This window comes from Pleuronectes platessa, chromosome 16 (genome assembly GCF_947347685.1).
Source record: "Pleuronectes platessa chromosome 16, fPlePla1.1, whole genome shotgun sequence".
Classification (NCBI taxonomy): domain Eukaryota; kingdom Metazoa; phylum Chordata; class Actinopteri; order Pleuronectiformes; family Pleuronectidae; genus Pleuronectes; species Pleuronectes platessa.
In genome coordinates this window covers 21389025-21408121 of record NC_070641.1, presented here as the reverse complement: position 1 = coordinate 21408121, position 19097 = coordinate 21389025, and the positions used below count along the sequence as shown (strand labels likewise).

The 19097-nt window shown below is 42.1% G+C and overlaps 1 pseudogene; it reads left to right on the top strand.

The window, feature by feature from the left end:
- The window catches only part of LOC128459127 (myosin-16-like), a 33600-nt pseudogene extending 15036 nt beyond the window's left edge, over positions 1–18564 (top strand).
- Positions 18565–19097: the final 533 nt, after the last annotated feature.

Below are 19097 nucleotides of genomic sequence, written 5' to 3'. Positions count from 1 at the left end.
TTCATAATGCTCCAAGAGACTTTTTTCTATGATTATTCACGTTACACCAGTGTCTAGATTTTGGTGAAAATCGCTTATGTGGAAACCTAAGGGCTGGTTCCAGGGGGCGCTGTTGAGCCGTTTTGCCACGCCCATTTCCAAATACTCCAGATTACGTAAATTTTCACCACTCTCTAATTTACTGGAAAGTTTAAAAACTTTTTGAGCACGTTGAAGCCCTCAAAAAGCCAATTCATTGTTCGGAGAATAATAAGAACTAGGGCTACGTTGTAGCACTTGCGGGCCCGAGCACCCGCACGTTGAAGCCTGTTGCGGTCGGTGGAGAGAGCGATCGATGACCAAGCGCACATCATCGATCGAGCATGCACTTCTCCACGTTAAATGCGTTTTGCGCTCTGCGGCAGTAGGTTTGCCAGTAGGTGGCGCCATCACTATTATTACGCACAGACATATATATCTGTTCATGTAGGCGCTCTGATGTAGCGTGAGCAATTTTGTGTCAATTGGACAATGTTAACACAACTTAATTTTCACACTGATCAGTAGGTGGCGCTATGACCCTGAACTAATATTTATATGTGGAGCTGTTCAGAATAGTATTGTGATCATAGGTCAGTAGTTTGGAGCCGGTTGGATAATGCAGAGTGGATTAACAAAGTACTTCCTGTTTCCTGGCGAATCAGTAGGTGGCGCTATGACACTGAGGAAATATTGACACATAGAGCTGTTCAGGCTTGGACTCTGACCATGTGACAGAAGTTTTGTAGTGATAGGACAATGCACAGTGGAGTTATGATAACATCGTGTCCTTTGGCGAAGGAAAATCCTTTGCCGCACATCAATGTTTACACGGTTTGAGGAAACGTCACAATTCTGACCATGATCTAATGACTTGACTGATCTGATTTGAGCTGTATATTGTAAATCAGCCAGGAGCAGTTCATCAAAGTATAAAACATGTCACTTCCTGTAGCCACCAGGGGGCGCTGTAATTTCAAGTCATAATTTCTGTGTAGATGTCATCAGGATGGCACCCTTGTCTTACATGTCTAGTTTGGACTCGATTGGACAATGTATGTCCGAGATACAGAACCTCGTGTTTTGATGGCGTTTAATCAAACTCAAGACGCCACGCCACGGTCACACGGTGTGACGAAAGGTCAATCTCTTAATCACTTTTTATCTCCATCGTGTTGTGATGGCAGTGATCTTAATTTGAAGTTAATCTGATGAAAGCCCTGGGACAAGTGCATCAAGTAAAAATGTGGAATATGGAAAAAAAATGGCCACTTAATCCAAAATGGCGGCCTCCCTGTTTGGTCAAGCATACCTATCCAAGATATTTTTTTGTTTGTTATGAAACGACACATGTCCCGATAGATTTGTATAAATGTCGGCCATCGTAGTGCCGGGGTTGCCCTATAGGGGGCGCTGGTCAGTTTTTTTGCCACGCCCATTTCTTAAAACCATATGAATATCTTCAGGGGGGGGCTGTTGTTACACACATGTAGTTTGAGAGAGATAGAATCATGAACACTGAAGTTACAGCAATTTCGTGTTTCACGGCGAGTTGATGAACTTTAATGCCACGCCATTCATATGGCGTTTGACGAAAAGTCACGGTAATCTTATGTCTTCATTGTCAATGTCTTGGGACCCATTTGATACAGTTTGACATGGTTGAGGTCAGTGGATGAGGAGAAATTCATCCAAGTGTAAGACAAGCAAAAAACAAGACATTTCCTGTTGCCACCAGGGGGCGCTGCGGTTTTAAGTCATCATTTATGCATAGATGTCATCAGGCGGGGACTATTGTCTTACATGTCTAGTTTGGACTTGATTGGAACATGTATGTCCGAGATACAGATGCCCGTGTTTTGATGGCGTGTAACCAATTTTTAACGCCATGCCACGGTCACACGGTGTGATAAAAAAAAAATCCCTCAATCATTTTTTATCTCCATCTTGTTGTGATGACACTCATCTGAATTTGAAGTTGATCTGATGAAAGCCCTGGGACAAGTACGTAAAAGTAAAAATGTGGGATATTGCCAAAATGGCCACTAAAAGCAAAATGGCGGACTTCCTGTTGCGTTTTTCATAATGCTCCATGAGACTTTTTTTCATGACTGGTCACGATACACCTATATCCAGATTTTGATGAAAATCCGTTATGTGGAAACCTAGGGGCTGGTTCCAGGGGGCGCTGTAGAGCCATTTTGCCACGCCCAATTCCAATTACTCCAGAATACTAAAATATCCGCAGACCTTGAATTTCCTGCAAAGTTTCATAACTTTTTGAGCATGTCTAGACCCTGAAAAAGCCCCCCAAAGGGAAATAATAATAATAATAATAATAATAATAATAATAATAAAAATCCTTACAGATTCAATAGGGCCTCTCACCATTCGGTGCTCGGGCCCTAATAATAATAATAAGAACTAGGGCTACGTTGTAGCACTTGCGGGCCCGAGCACCCGCACGTTGAAGCCTGTTGCGGTCGGTGGAGAGAGCGATCGATGACCAAGCGCACATCATCGATCGAGCATGCACTTCTCCACGTTGCATGCGTTTTGCGCTCTGCGGCAGTAGGTTTGCCAGTAGGTGGCGCCATCACTATTATTACGCACAGACATATATATCTGTTCATGTAGGCGCTCTGATGTAGCGTGAGCAATTTTGTGTCAATTGGACAATGTTAACACAACTTAATTTTCACACTGATCAGTAGGTGGCGCTATGACCCTGATCTAATATTTATATGTGGAGCTGTTCAGATCAGTATTGTGATCATAGGTCAGTAGTTTGGAGCCGGTTGGATAATGCAGAGTGGATTAACAAAGTACTTCCTGTTTCCTGGCGAATCAGTAGGTGGCGCTATGACACTGAGGAAATATTGACACATAGAGCTGTTCAGGCTTGTACTCTTATCATGTGACAGAAGTTTGGTAGTGATAGGACAATGCACAGTGGACTTATGAAAACATCGTGTCCTTTGGCGAAGGATGATCCTTCGCCGCACCTCAACGTTTAAATGGTTTGAGGAAATGTCACAATTCTGACCTTGATTCAATGACTTGACTGAGCTCATTTGAGCTGTATATCTTAAAGCAGCAAGGAGCAGTTCATCAAAGTATAAAACATGTCACTTCCTGTAGCCACCAGGGGGCGCTGTAATTTCAAGTCATAATTTCTGTGTAGATGTCATCAGGATGGCACCCTTGTCTTACATGTCTAGTTTGGACTCGATTGGACAATGTATGTCCGAGATACAGAACCTCGTGTTTTGATGGCGTTTAATCAAACTCAAGACGCCACGCCACGGTCACACGGTGTGACGAAAGGTCAATCTCTTAATCACTTTTTATCTCCATCTTGTTGTGATGGCACTGATCTTAATTTGAAGTTAATCTGATGAAAGCCCTGGGACAAGTGCATCAAGTAAAAATGTGGAATATGGAAAAAAAATGGCCACTTAATCCAAAATGGCGGCCTCCCTGTTTGGTCAAGCATACCTATCCAAGATATTTTTTTGTTTGTTATGAAACGACACATGTCCCGATAGATTTGTATAAATGTCGGCCATCGTAGTGCCGGGGTTGCCCTATAGGGGGCGCTGGTCAGTTTTTTTGCCACGCCCATTTCTTAAAACCATATGAATATCTTCAGGGGGGGGCTGTTGTTACACACATGTAGTTTGAGAGAGATAGAATCATGAACACTGAAGTTACAGCAATTTCGTGTTTCACGGCGAGTTGATGAACTTTAATGCCACGCCATTCATATGGCGTTTGACGAAAAGTCACGGTAATCTTATGTCTTCATTGTCAATGTCTTGGGACCCATTTGATACAGTTTGACATGGTTGAGGTCAGTGGATGAGGAGAAATTCATCCAAGTGTAAGACAAGCAAAAAACAAGACATTTCCTGTTGCCACCAGGGGGCGCTGCGGTTTTAAGTCATCATTTATGCATAGATGTCATCAGGCGGGGACTATTGTCTTACATGTCTAGTTTGGACTTGATTGGAACATGTATGTCCGAGATACAGATGCCCGTGTTTTGATGGCGTGTAACCAATTTTTAACGCCATGCCACGGTCACACGGTGTGATAAAAAAAAAATCCCTCAATCATTTTTTATCTCCATCTTGTTGTGATGACACTCATCTGAATTTGAAGTTGATCTGATGAAAGCCCTGGGACAAGTACGTAAAAGTAAAAATGTGGGATATTGCCAAAATGGCCACTAAAAGCAAAATGGCGGACTTCCTGTTGCGTTTTTCATAATGCTCCATGAGACTTTTTTTCATGACTGGTCACGATACACCTATATCCAGATTTTGATGAAAATCCGTTATGTGGAAACCTAGGGGCTGGTTCCAGGGGGCGCTGTAGAGCCATTTTGCCACGCCCAATTCCAATTACTCCAGAATACTAAAATATCCGCAGACCTTGAATTTCCTGCAAAGTTTCATAACTTTTTGAGCATGTCTAGACCCTGAAAAAGCCCCCCAAAGGGAAATAATAATAATAATAATAATAACTAGGGCTACGTTGTAGCACTAACGGGCCCGAGCACAGGCAATTTCAAGTCTGTTGCGGTCGGGGAAGAGAGAGCGATCGATGACCAAGCGCACGTCTCTGCCTTGCTTGCGTTTTGAGCTCTGCAGCAAGAATAAACGCTTCACTTCCTGTAGCCAGCAGGTGGCGCTAGGATTTTAAGTCATGGTGTCTTTGTAGATGTCATCAGGTCGCGACTCTTGTCTTACATGTCTAGTTTGGAGTTGATTGGACCAAATATGTCCAAGATACAGACGCTCGTGTTTTGATGGCGTGTGATCAGACTTTGACTCCACGCCATGGTAAGAGTTTAGTGTTTTCCTATTTTGTAACAGGTAAAAATAGCAGTTAAATGTCAACAGTTGTCTTTATTGTCGTTCTATTATTTAATAAATGCAACAAACTATAGTTTTTATATATATTGTATGTCTATATATATATATATAACTTTATAACCTGTGTTATCAAATATGTTGTGCGGCACCAGACAGCTTTAAATTGGGGGAAGAGTGGTCGAGCACAGGCAATTTCAAGTCTGTTGCGGTCGGGGGAGAGAGAACGATCGATGACCAAGCGCATGTCTCTGCCTTGCGTGCGTTTTAAGCTCTGCAGCAAGAATAAACGCTTCACTTCCTGTAGCCAGCAGGTGGCGCTAGGATTTTAAGTCATGGTGTCTTTGTAGATGTCATCAGGTCGCGACTCTTGTCTTACATGTCTAGTTTGGAGTTGATTGGACCAAATATGTCCAAGATACAGACGCTCGTGTTTTGATGGCGTGTGATCAGACTTTGACTCCACGCCATGGTAAGAGTTTAGTGTTTTCCTATTTTGTAACAGGTAAAAATAGCAGTTAAATGTCAACAGTTGTCTTTATTGTCGTTCTATTATTTAATAAATGCAACAAACTATAGTTTTTATATATATTGTATGTCTATATATATATATATAACTTTATAAACTGTGTTATCAAATATGTTGTGCGGCACCAGACAGCTTTAAATTGGGGGAAGAGTGGTCGAGCACAGGCAATTTCAAGTCTGTTGCGGTCGGGGGAGAGAGAACGATCGATGACCAAGCGCATGTCTCTGCCTTGCGTGCGTTTTAAGCTCTGCAGCAACAATGAACGCTTCACTTCCTGTAGCCAGTGGCGCTAGGATTTTAAGTCATGATGTCTGTGTAGATGTCATCAGGTCGCGACCCTTGTCTTACATGTCTAGTTTGGAGTTGATTGGACCAAATATGTCCAAGATACAGACACTCGTGTTTTGATGGCGTGTGATCAGACTTTGACTCCACGCCATGGTCAGAGTTTGGTGTTTTCCTATTTTGTAACAGGTAAAAATAGCAGTTAAATGTCAACAGTTGTCTTTATTGTCGTTCTATTATTTAATAAATGCAACAAACTATAGTTTTTATATATATATATATAACTTTATAACCTGTGTTATCAATAATGTTGTGCGGCACCAGACAGCTTTAAATTGGGGGAAGAGTGGTCAAGCACAGGCAATTTCAAGTCTGTTGCGGTCGGGGAAGAGAGAACGATCGATGACCAAGCGCATGTCTCTGCCTTGCGTGCGTTTTAAGCTCTGCAGCAACAATAAACGCTTCACTTCCTGTAGCCAGCAGGTGGCGCTAGGATTTTAAGTCATGATGTCTTTGTAGATGTCATCAGGTCGCGACCCTTGTCTTACATGTCTAGTTTGGAGTTGATTGGAACAAATATGTCCAAGATACAGACACTCGTGTTTTGATGGCGTGTGATCAGACTTTGACTCCACGCCATGGTTAGAGTTTGGTGTTTTCCTATTTTGTAACAGGTAAAAATAGCAGTTAAATGTCAACAGTTGTCTTTATTGTCGTTCTATTATTTAATAAATGCAACAAACTATAGTTTTTATATATATTGCATGACTATATATATATATATATATATAACTTTATAACCTGTGTTATCAAATATGTTGTGCGGCAACAGACAGCTTTAAATTGGGGGAAGAGTGGAGGAAATAGTAAAGGTTGCCTACCCCTGCCTTAGGTGACACAATTTGTGCCTTGGTCAAACCATGATCCTACACTGCCCTCTAGTGACTTAATATTGCGGTACAAGTAGGTTGTGCCGGCAATATAAAGCCACTAGAGGTCAGTATAAGACCATGAAACACATACATGGTTGAAATGAAAACAGGTCTTTTCATTTTGCACATCAAGATTTTAAGCCTCACCACGGTCACACGGATTGATGAAAAGTTTAAATTTTGATAACTTTAGATCTTCATCTTGTTTTGTAGAGTCTCATCTAATTTTTAAGTTGATCTGATGAAAGCTCTCCGAGTAGTACATAAAAACATAACACGTCTTAAAAACAAGACATTTCCTGTTGCCACCAGGGGGCGCTGTGATTGTAAGTCACAATTTCTGCAGTGATGTCTTCTGGTCGCAACTCTTGTCGTATGTGTCTAGTTTGGACTCAATTGGACAAACTATGTCTGAAATATGGAAGCTTGTGTTTTGATGGCGTTTCATCAAACTTTAACGCCACACCACGGTCAGACGGTTTTGCTAAAACGTAATCCTTCAATAACTTTAGATCTCCAATTTGTTGTGATGACGATCGTTTAAATTTGAAGTTGATCTGATGAAAGCTGTACGACAAGTACATCAAAGAAAAAATATGGAATATGACCAAAATGGCCACTAAAGTCAAACTGGCGGGCTTCCTGTTGCGTTATTCATAATGCACTGATGGACTTTTTTGTGCATCTAGTCATGATACACAATAGTCTTTGTTTTTTTTGAAGATCGGTGAATGCTAAATGAGGGGCTTTTCCGTAGGTGGCGCTCTTGAGCCATTTTGCCACGCCCTTTTCAAAATACTCCAGAATACGTAAATTTTCGCCGCCTTCGAATTTACTGCAAACTCCTACAACTTTTTGAGCACATTAAAGCCCTCAAAAAGCCAATTCATTTAAGCTAAGAAAAATAATAATAATAATAATAATAATAATCATTTCAATTTCAATAGGGCCTCCCACCGATTTCGGTGCTCGGGCCCTAATAATAATAATAATAACTAGGGCTACGTTGTAGCACTAACGGGCCCGAGCACAGGCAATTTCAAGTCTGTTGCGGTCGGGGAAGAGAGAGCGATCGATGACCAAGCGCACGTCTCTGCCTTGCTTGCGTTTTAAGCTCTGCAGCAAGAATAAACGCTTCACTTCCTGTAGCCAGCAGGTGGCGCTAGGATTTTAAGTCATGGTGTCTTTGTAGATGTCATCAGGTCGCGACTCTTGTCTTACATGTCTAGTTTGGAGTTGATTGGACCAAATATGTCCAAGATACAGACGCTCGTGTTTTGATGGCGTGTGATCAGACTTTGACTCCACGCCATGGTAAGAGTTTAGTGTTTTCCTATTTTGTAACAGGTAAAAATAGCAGTTAAATGTCAACAGTTGTCTTTATTGTCGTTCTATTATTTAATAAATGCAACAAACTATAGTTTTTATATATATTGTATGTCTATATATATATATATAACTTTATAACCTGTGTTATCAAATATGTTGTGCGGCACCAGACAGCTTTAAATTGGGGGAAGAGTGGTTGAGCACAGGCAATTTCAAGTCTGTTGCGGTCGGGGGAGAGAGAACGATCGATGACCAAGCGCATGTCTCTGCCTTGCGTGCGTTTTAAGCTCTGCAGCAACAATGAACGCTTCACTTCCTGTAGCCAGTGGCGCTAGGATTTTAAGTCATGATGTCTGTGTAGATGTCATCAGGTCGCGACCCTTGTCTTACATGTCTAGTTTGGAGTTGATTGGACCAAATATGTCCAAGATACAGACACTCGTGTTTTGATGGCGTGTGATCAGACTTTGACTCCACGCCATGGTCAGAGTTTGGTGTTTTCCTATTTTGTAACAGGTAAAAATAGCAGTTAAATGTCAACAGTTGTCTTTATTGTCGTTCTATTATTTAATAAATGCAACAAACTATAGTTTTTATATATATATATATAACTTTATAACCTGTGTTATCAATAATGTTGTGCGGCACCAGACAGCTTTAAATTGGGGGAAGAGTGGTCAAGCACAGGCAATTTCAAGTCTGTTGCGGTCGGGGAAGAGAGAACGATCGATGACCAAGCGCATGTCTCTGCCTTGCGTGCGTTTTAAGCTCTGCAGCAACAATAAACGCTTCACTTCCTGTAGCCAGCAGGTGGCGCTAGGATTTTAAGTCATGATGTCTTTGTAGATGTCATCAGGTCGCGACCCTTGTCTTACATGTCTAGTTTGGAGTTGATTGGACCAAATATGTCCAAGATACAGACACTCGTGTTTTGATGGCGTGTGATCAGACTTTGACTCCACGCCATGGTTAGAGTTTGGTGTTTTCCTATTTTGTAACAGGTAAAAATAGCAGTTAAATGTCAACAGTTGTCTTTATTGTCGTTCTATTATTTAATAAATGCAACAAACTATAGTTTTTATATATATTGTATGACTATATATATATATATATATATATATATATATATAACTTTATAACCTGTGTTATCAAATATGTTGTGTGGCACCAGACAGCTTTAAATTGGGGGAAGAGTGGTCGAGCACAGGCAATTTCAAGTCTGTTGCGGTCGGGGGAGAGAGAACGATCGATGACCAAGCGCATGTCTCTGCCTTGCGTGCGTTTTAAGCTCTGCAGCAACAATAAACGCTTCACTTCCTGTAGCCAGTGGCGCTAGGATTTTAAGTCATGATGTCTTTGTAGATGTCATCAGGTCGCGACCCTTGTCTTACATGTCTAGTTTGGAGTTGATTGGACCAAATATGTCCAAGATACAGACACTCGTGTTTTGATGGCGTGTGATCAGACTTTGACTCCACGCCATGGTCAGAGTTTGGTGTTTTCCTATTTTGTAACAGGTAAAAATAGCAGTTAAATGTCAACAGTTGTCTTTATTGTCGTTCTATTATTTAATAAATGCAACAAACTATAGTTTTTATATATATTGCATGACTATATATATATATATATATATATATAACTTTATAACCTGTGTTATCAAATATGTTGTGCGGCAACAGACAGCTTTAAATTGGGGGAAGAGTGGAGGAAATAGTAAAGGTTGCCTACCCCTGCCTTAGGTGACACAATTTGTGCCTTGGTCAAACCATGATCCTACACTGCCCTCTAGTGACTTAATATTGCGGTACAAGTAGGTTGTGCCGGCAATATAAAGCCACTAGAGGTCAGTATAAGACCATGAAACACATACATGGTTGAAATGAAAACAGGTCTTTTCATTTTGCACATCAAGATTTTAAGCCTCACCACGGTCACACGGATTGATGAAAAGTTTAAATTTTGATAACTTTAGATCTTCATCTTGTTTTGTAGAGTCTCATCTAATTTTTAAGTTGATCTGATGAAAGCTCTCCGAGTAGTACATAAAAACATAACACGTCTTAAAAACAAGACATTTCCTGTTGCCACCAGGGGGCGCTGTGATTGTAAGTCACAATTTCTGCAGTGATGTCTTCTGGTCGCGACTCTTGTCGTATGTGTCTAGTTTGGACTCAATTGGACAAACTATGTCTGAAATATGGAAGCTTGTGTTTTGATGGCGTTTCATCAAACTTTAACGCCACACCACGGTCAGACGGTTTTGCTAAAACGTAATCCTTCAATAACTTTAGATCTCCAATTTGTTGTGATGACGATCGTCTAAATTTGAAGTTGATCTGATGAAAGCTGTACGACAAGTACATCAAAGAAAAAATATGGAATATGACCAAAATGGCCACTAAAGTCAAACTGGCGGGCTTCCTGTTGCGTTATTCATAATGCACTGATGGACTTTTTTGTGCATCTAGTCATGATACACAATAGTCTTTGTTTTTTTTGAAGATCGGTGAATGCTAAATGAGGGGCTTTTCCGTAGGTGGCGCTCTTGAGCCATTTTGCCACGCCCTTTTCAAAATACTCCAGAATACGTAAATTTTCGCCGCCTTCGAATTTACTGCAAACTCCTACAACTTTTTGAGCACATTAAAGCCCTCAAAAAGCCAATTGATTTAAGCTAAGAAAAATAATAATAATAATAATAATAATAATCATTTCAATTTCAATAGGGCCTCCCACCGATTTCGGTGCTCGGGCCCTAATAATAATAAAAATCCTTACAGATTCAATAGGGCCTCTCACCATTCGGTGCTCGGGCCCTAATAATAATAAAAATCCTTACAGATTCAATAGGGCCTCTCACCATTCGGTGCTCGGGCCCTAATAATGCCTACAATTTCAATAGGGCCTCTCACCATTCGGTGCTCGGGCCCTAACTATCTTACTCATCCCAAATCCCATCAGGCGCACAGAGAGAAAGCAACTGATGGTCCAGAGCAGAGGCCATGGTGGGATGAAAATCGAGGTGTGGAAGGGCGGAGGGATGGAGAAGATAGAGACAGTGATGGAGGTGAGGAAGCAGATTCAGCAGCAGCAACAACGATGCATAAAGTGGAGTGCACAGACAATGTGGACCCCATGCCGTTCATGGTTCCCGTAGAGAAGGAGCGGCTGGAGGCTATGAATACCCCACACGACATCAAGCGCTCCTGCTGGATCAAAGATGAGAAGGAGGCTTCGTTGCTGGGCAGATTCAGTCAGAAGATGGGGACAAGGTCACCATCAAGACGAGCAAGAACACTGTAAGAAGAAAATTGTCTTTAAAAGTGAATGATAATCATATTCTCAATCCAAATATTGACTCATTAATTAAATGTTTGTGCTCAGACGGTGACTGTGAAGATGGATGATGCTCAGCAGATGAACCCTCCTAAGTTCTAACAAGCCAGCGACTTGTCCGACCTCACGTTCCTCAACGAGGCCAGCGTCTTGGAAAACCTGCGCGGCCGCTACGTCAGCATGAGGATCTACGTCAGCCTGATTCTCAGAAAACCTCCCCGGCCCCTCACCACCAGGTCCTCGTGACAGCTCGAGGGAAGAACAAAGATCTTTCTTACATCGCTGTCTGGGTGAAAAACGGATTGGGATAAATTCTGCTTAATTTGCTACGGGTTATAAAAGGCGGTTCCACCAATTCTACGCAAAAATATCATTTCATTTGACAAAAGAAGTATCTGTTATCCCTATGAAAACAGTCATATAATATCTAAGGTATTCTGTGTCCCGGGAGGAGCTTTGTTAAGTCTGAGATAAATAACCACAATGATGTCAAGCAATGTCGTCGGGGTTCTGTCGGTTTATGGTCAGAAATTGGACATTTACAACAGAAATTCTGAGTTGTTTTATGGGAAACTTGGTTCTGAAGCTTCACCCATACTGAAGATTCAAAATAGTTTTACATTTTATTTTGACAGCTCTTTTTAATCAGTCTCTTAAAAGTCCCCTGACTCTGTGGAAGAGAAATAATAGAAATGATATAAATAATCAGTGGATTAATTACGACTTAACTACCTGAAGTACAAGTACACATTTCACAATAGAAAGCTGAAAAAAGTATTTAATTTCATCATGAAATATCTCTGCAGTTGTATGGAACAAATTTAAATATTAGTATTATTGAGTTTTCCCTTTTTATGTATTGAATTAACATTGAACAGATACACAAAGAGAAAGGGACTAAATAACATTTGAAAGTGCCGTTGAATCAGATGTGTGTCCACTCTGCAAAAAGTTTCTCAACTACATCATCCTGTTATCATCTCCCCTCTTCCCATATGATGATGGGAGAGGAGAGGGCGAGGAACTGGAAGTCTAGACCAAATGAGGGATCTCTCAATAAATCATAGGTCATGGATGAGTGAGGGGTTATAAAGTTGGCAAAGAGGAGTGGTAAACATACAAGTGGTATGTGGTGATTCAGGATGACCCCCCTCGAGAGGAGTTGCTTGGATGTTATTGCACAGTTACACGTGGAAAGAGGGAGTGGGGCAGTTGCTGGAGGTGTGTGATTAGTGCGGCGTGCGATGATTTGTTCAGGGAGTAGACAAATACTTTGAGGCCATTATGTGGTATCAGGGGAGGGCTGTCAGCTGTCTGTGTTCTTGCTAATGCTGACAGGGAACATCAGCGGTGCTCTGATCTGCTCTCAGGGAAATCAGCAGTAATTATCCCCGTCTGGCTCACACTGTCTTTCTGTCTCTCTCCTCTCCTGCCTCCCCCGTCAATGTCCCGCCATCGCAGAGCCGGAGAACCAGTCGATGCTGATCACGTGAGGACACCGTGCTTTTTTTTCACACTCCTCCACAAATGTTGTGCATCGTGTAACTGTGCATGTAAGTGACTCCTTTCTGCCGTCTGTCCTCCAGTGGAGAATCTGGTGCTGGCAAGACTGAGAACACGAAGAAGGTCATCCAGTACTTTGCCAATGTTGGAGCCTCTGGGAGCAAAGCCTCAGACTCCGAGGCAAGTGTGTCTGTGTGTGAGCGGAGGATGCAGACATGAGTTCAGATGGTGCTTTTCTAGTCTGATATGAATCATATCTCCTCTCATCCTCCTCTCCTCCTCTCCTCCTCTCCTCCTCTCCTCCTCTCCTCCTCTCCTCCTCTCCTCCTCTCCTCTCCTCCTCCTCTCCTTTCCTCTCTTCTGCTCTCAGGGCTCTTTGGAGGACCAGATCATTCAGGCTATCCCGGTGCTGGAGGCATTTGGCAACTCCTTACGCTTTGTAAGGACACACACACACACACACACACACTCTAGAACAATCATCACATCCACAGGAATCAGATTCATGGCTCTGTCTTGGTTTCAGGGAAAGTTCATTCGTATCCACTTTGGGTCGACAGCTAAGCTGGCTGGTGCCGATATGGAGACTTGTGAGAGGCTTTACTCTTTTATTACTTTGGATCAGGCTTCACCAGCATCATTGCACATTGATGAAATACCAAGTGTTGTTTTACTTTGTGATATGTTTTATCATTTTAAAACCCACATTAGCTGTACCGTGAAAAATAGGTGAATTCTTATCAACTGTGTTCATCTTTTTTCTTTCTCTTTCCCTGTGTGTCTGTCCGTGTGTGAATCAGATCTGTTGGAGGAATCTAGGGTGATTTCCCAGCAGGCCACTGAGAGAGGATACCACATCTTCTACCAGCTCCTTTCTGGAAAGAAGCCTGAACTCATCGGTGAGAGACATGAAGCGGCTCTGTCTCTACTTTTCTATTGAACTAAAGACAATGTTATATATAACAAACCAGAAATCTGTTTTCCATTTCGTTTGGCTATTTTAAACTACTAGTAGCATTTGAATGAAAGGAAACAAACCATCTTTAGATGTTTTATATGTTTGAATTTAAATTCAATAATATAAGCAATCACGTGAACAATATCTTTAGCATATATTTAAGTAAAGTATTATTATTTTCGTTTTCGATAAGTTGAGAAACAGGCAAAATAAAAATTTCATAAATGAAATTTTTGGTTAATTATGATTAGCATCCATTTCACAGATTTGCTTTCAAGGTGACACATGATTATTTTCCTTATTATTATGTTAAATATGTGTCCTCCAGAAGCTCTGCTGCTGAGCCCGGACCCCAAACAGTATGTGTGGGTGTGTCAGGGCGTCACTGTGGTGGACAACATGGAGGACGGAGAGGAGCTGCTGTCGACACGTGTTCGCTCTCATGCTTCGATCCAAAGCGTCTTTCTGTGGCTGAATCACTCAATCAATTATGAATCTGGTCATATCAATGCAGGAGCCTGTTAATAATGATGTTTGCCACAGACACCCTCCCCTCTGTCCTCACTCTGTCTGTGGTTGTGTGTCCACAGGAGGCGTTTGATGTCCTGGGCTTCACTCCCGAGGAGAAGAGGAGCATGTACAAGCTGACTGGAGGCATCATGCACTTCAGCAACATGAGGTTCAAACAGAAGCCCAGAGAGGAACAGCCCCCCCCCCCCCCCCCCCATACCTTTCTATCAACATGCCTCTCTATCGTCAGACTATCTCACTCAACCCTGTCCATCTGACCTAGTTCTCTTCCTCCTCTTTCATTCTTTTTTGACATTTCCCTCAAAGCCTCCTCTTTCATTTTGAAATCCCAGCTTAATCTACACATTTTTTCTTCCTTCCATAAATCCTGGTCTTATTTGTGTGCAATACTTTCTGACGTAAAAGACGCCGTTAGAATATTTAATTCATTCCTTGTTCCCTCTCGTGATCCTTTCACCTCATGGCCATCAACTCTGGGGAGCTGCAGAAGGGCATATGACCAAAGGTATCGCAAAAACTTTATTAGGAAGAATAAATAAAAATCTTGGAAACATTTAACTTACCACCCGGGCCAAATGAACTCAGGTAAGAATAAGGAATAGTGTGTCTACTCCATCGGGTCTGACTCTGTCATTACTGTGTTGATCTCCATTATTCTAGTAACATCTCCATTTTTTGAAGAGATGTAATGTTAGATATGTACATTCACATAATCTAACCATTTACTAAACCTTTTGTTTTAGAGCTTTTACATTTTGCTGTGTAGGAAAAGGGCAAATACAGAATCATGAGGTGTTTTGTTTTTGAGAGATTAAATTAATTTTGAGCTAAAATCTGAATCTTTGTCTGCCCCAACTTTTCCATTTCATCCCTTTCCTCTCCACTTCCCTCCTGGTTCTTCTTCTCTTGTTCTGCCCCTGGTGTCTCCTTCAGATACTATATCCTCAACCCCAACGTCATCCCCAAGGGATTCGTGGACAATAAGAAGGCCTCGGAGCTCCTCCTCAGCTCTGTTGGTCTGGATAATATAACACATCGGCCACACCAAGGTACTTCAGCCATGTATTTACATATGTGTTGAATGCACATTTAAACACATGTAAATGCATTCACACAAAAATACGCCTGTTTCTATCCACTGTAAGAGATAGTTGCACTGGTTAATCTGAAAATATGAGCTCGACCTCGACCAACTGATGAATAATAATGGCCCATTAATAGACACACACTGACAGAGCCCATTTTACACATGCATTATATTCCTAATGCTTATGAACCTCTACTCAAGTATTTAGTTTTGATGCAGTATCTTTATTTTTGAATTTTTATGTATTTTTCTTATATATTGTGCTACTTTTAGTAGAGTCAATTATCACCCCCTAGTGGTAGCTACTGTAAAGTTACATGTTATGGTCAAATGATACTTAACAAGGGTTTATAATACATATATACAGTTATTATATATCTCACAACAAAACCGAATTATTTCTTATCAAACAAACACAACAACTAAATAAATAAATATATTTAAATGTATGTATAGATACTAGGAACAACTTCACTTTTTACTCTCAGTATTATATCAACATATATACTTATTTTAACCAATCATTAGGCTAATTGCTTACAGTGTTGTTTCCTACATTAAGATACAGTATATGGTAAATATAATATAAATCGGCGATGAGGAAGAAGCCCTCGGACTCGATGGCAGAGCTGGGCGAGCAGCTGGAGAACCTGACCAGTCTGAGGGTCAAACTGGAGAAGGACAAACAGAGCATGAAGGCCGAGATCGAAGACCTCAACGTCCCCATGGAGGCCACTCAGAAAGCAAAAGCACAGTGTTACTTAGAAAATCTTGTTTGATGAACTCTAACAAGAAAACACAACATGGATGAATGTAAACTTCTCTTTTTGTGTCTTCTCTGTGTGTTTGAATGTGTACATGAACTCTGAGGCCCACGCTCATCAGCTGGAGGACAACCTGGCAGAGGCGCTCGCCTGGCTGAGATGGAGCGCACTCACACTGAGCTCAACACCGCCAAAATCCATCTGACTGGTGAGAACACGCCGCCACAAACACAAGCACATTCTGTTTGTCTCCTCTTCCCTACTTATTTTTGTATTCTTGTTATGTGTGTGTGTCTGTGTGTGTGTGTGTAGTGGAGAATAATGATGTGAGTCGGGAGTTGGAAGACGTGCAGAGTAAACTGATGCAGTCGACCAGGCTGAAGGCCTCGCTCACCCTGCAGCAATATGAGCTGAAGCAACAGGTGGACGAGGAGAACAAGGTACAAGTCAACACACACACACACACACACACACACACACACACACACAAACGCATACACACATATTGGTGTATTTGTATTTTTAATTCTGTGGTCTAATACTTTTTATACAAAAACACCAACAAAACAAAGCAATACGATACAAAAAAAGATTTGACACAAAAAGATACAATACAATAAAAAGTCATTATTTTTGTCGCCTTTAAAACTTGCCGATCAAACTGTTCTCAAACCCTCAAATTAAACCAACAACTTCAACCCCTCTCCCTCTCTGTAGGGTCGCTGCACAGCGGTGGTGGCCCGTGCCAACGCCCGCCATGACCTCTCCCTGCTGAAGGAGCAGCTGGAGGAGGAGTCGGAGGCCCACAGGGAGATGCAGCGCCTCATGTCCAAGCTCAACGCTGACTTGGAGGAGCAAGTAGGAGACGGATCAACCGCACCGAGGAGCTGGAGGAGACCAAGTAGGTTGAATAAAGCTTGAAGAAATAAAAACTCTCAGACGGTGTGTTTTATATATCAGTCAGTTATCTGCCAATGAATGAAACTACTGAACTAGTGTTGATACTTTTTAATTTAATTCCACTCTGGACTCTCGCTCTTTCCTCCCACCAACGCTCCTCCAGGCGCAAACTGGCCGTGCGTCTCCAGGAGGCCGAGGAGGCAGCGGAGGCGGCACGAGCCAGAGCCGCCAGCCTGGAGAAGGTCAAGCAGAGGCTGCTTGGGGAGATGGAGGACCTCACCATAGACCTGGAGAAGGTACACACAAACACACACACACACACACACACACACACACACACACACACACACACACAAAGAGATCCGGCCATGCCTTAAGTTTTTTCTCTGTCTTCATGAAACTTTTTGGAGAACATACCTAACTAATACTACTAATCCTTATTTCTCAGGTTTTCTTAGTGAACACATTTACTTACTTCAAGCTCCCTGCACTGTGCTGAAGCTTTAGTGTTCATTTGGATAAAAGTGTCTGCTGAATTAATAAATGTTCTATAATATAATGTAATGTGCGTGTAAATGAGACATTATTCTAGTAATTTTTCTCTTCAACCAGTCCAACGCAGCAGCAGCAGCTCTGGATAAGAAGCAGTGGGTCTTCGACAAGCTGGCGGCCGAGCGGAGCCAGAAGAACGAGGAGCTGCAACTGGAGCTGGACAGCATCCAGAAGGAGAGTCGCTCCTACACGACGGAGCTCTACAAGCTGAAGACGGCCTACGAGGAGAGCCAGGATCTGATAGACAACATCCACAAGGAGAACAAGATCCTCTTAGGTGCCTTCTAACTGCTGCAGATCCTGTGGTGCAGCAAATTATGACGGTAGGTGTGAGAGATGCAAAGGAATCTGAGACAAATGTATATTAACAGGCTTTTTTTTTTTACTATGTCCTCTCAGAGGAGATCAAGGATCTGGTCGACCAGCTTGGTGAAGGAGGCCGCAGTGTCCACGAGCTGCAGGAAGCCAAGAAGGAACTGGAGGTGGAGAGGGAGGAGATGCAGCTGGCCATGGAGGAAGCAGAAGCTTCATTAGAGGTGCAAGAAGCTCTCACAGCCAAGAAACAAAAGTGCCTTGTATCATTCACATTTTGTGCTCAGGGTCTTTTCTGTGTTTCACTTGAATATAATCATGTCTATATTTTTTAAATAACATAAAAATCTCAAAGTACCAGGGTGAGTTTACACCTGGTTGAAGAAATGATATCCAGGATCATCTATTCATGGTGGTTGTTAGGCAGTGTCACAAAGTGTTGTAATTCAAATGTCAGTGTTCTACTTAGTGAATGTAAAACACCAGCGTAACAAGAAGAAGAAAAAGCAGCTATCTCATACATCAAGATGGAATTTATTTATACTCATTTTAGTTTCAGATGAACGTTTCACATTTTTATACAAAATCATTAGAAAATGCCTGACACTCTCCGAAATCCCACGGCTAATCCTCGCTTCCTAGATTTAGATGGTGGGGATGGGGGTGGGTGGGGGGGGGTCATGCAGCATCCTGGAACAGCTGACCAACTCAGCCTGAGGTCCCGTTCAATCCAAACTATAATCCACAGTTCACTCGATTGGCCGCACGCCCACTACCCCGCTGTCTTTCCCCTGAACACATGGTACAGTGATATCTGGCCACATCTAGTTATGTACAGAGTATAGATACTGCGGGTGAGGAGGAGGAGGAAGAGGAGGAAAAGGAGGCTGTCACTCAACAGCTCCACCGAGCTGCTGACTGATCTCCACCCAAATATCTCAGATGTATGGACACAGTAGCACACCAACACCACCATGCATGTTTTCATACACATGACACATCATTGGCTATGATTGGTTAAGTAGATACATATTTTTTTATAAAGGTCATTAATACCAATGTTTGAAATCAACCAATGAGTGCAGGCCTCAGGAGGGAGGGGCAGGCAGGAAGGTCTATCGAGCCTCTGGTTGGATGAGGAAGGAGTGGGGGGGGGGCAGGTGGAGGTTAATCACTCACTGTTG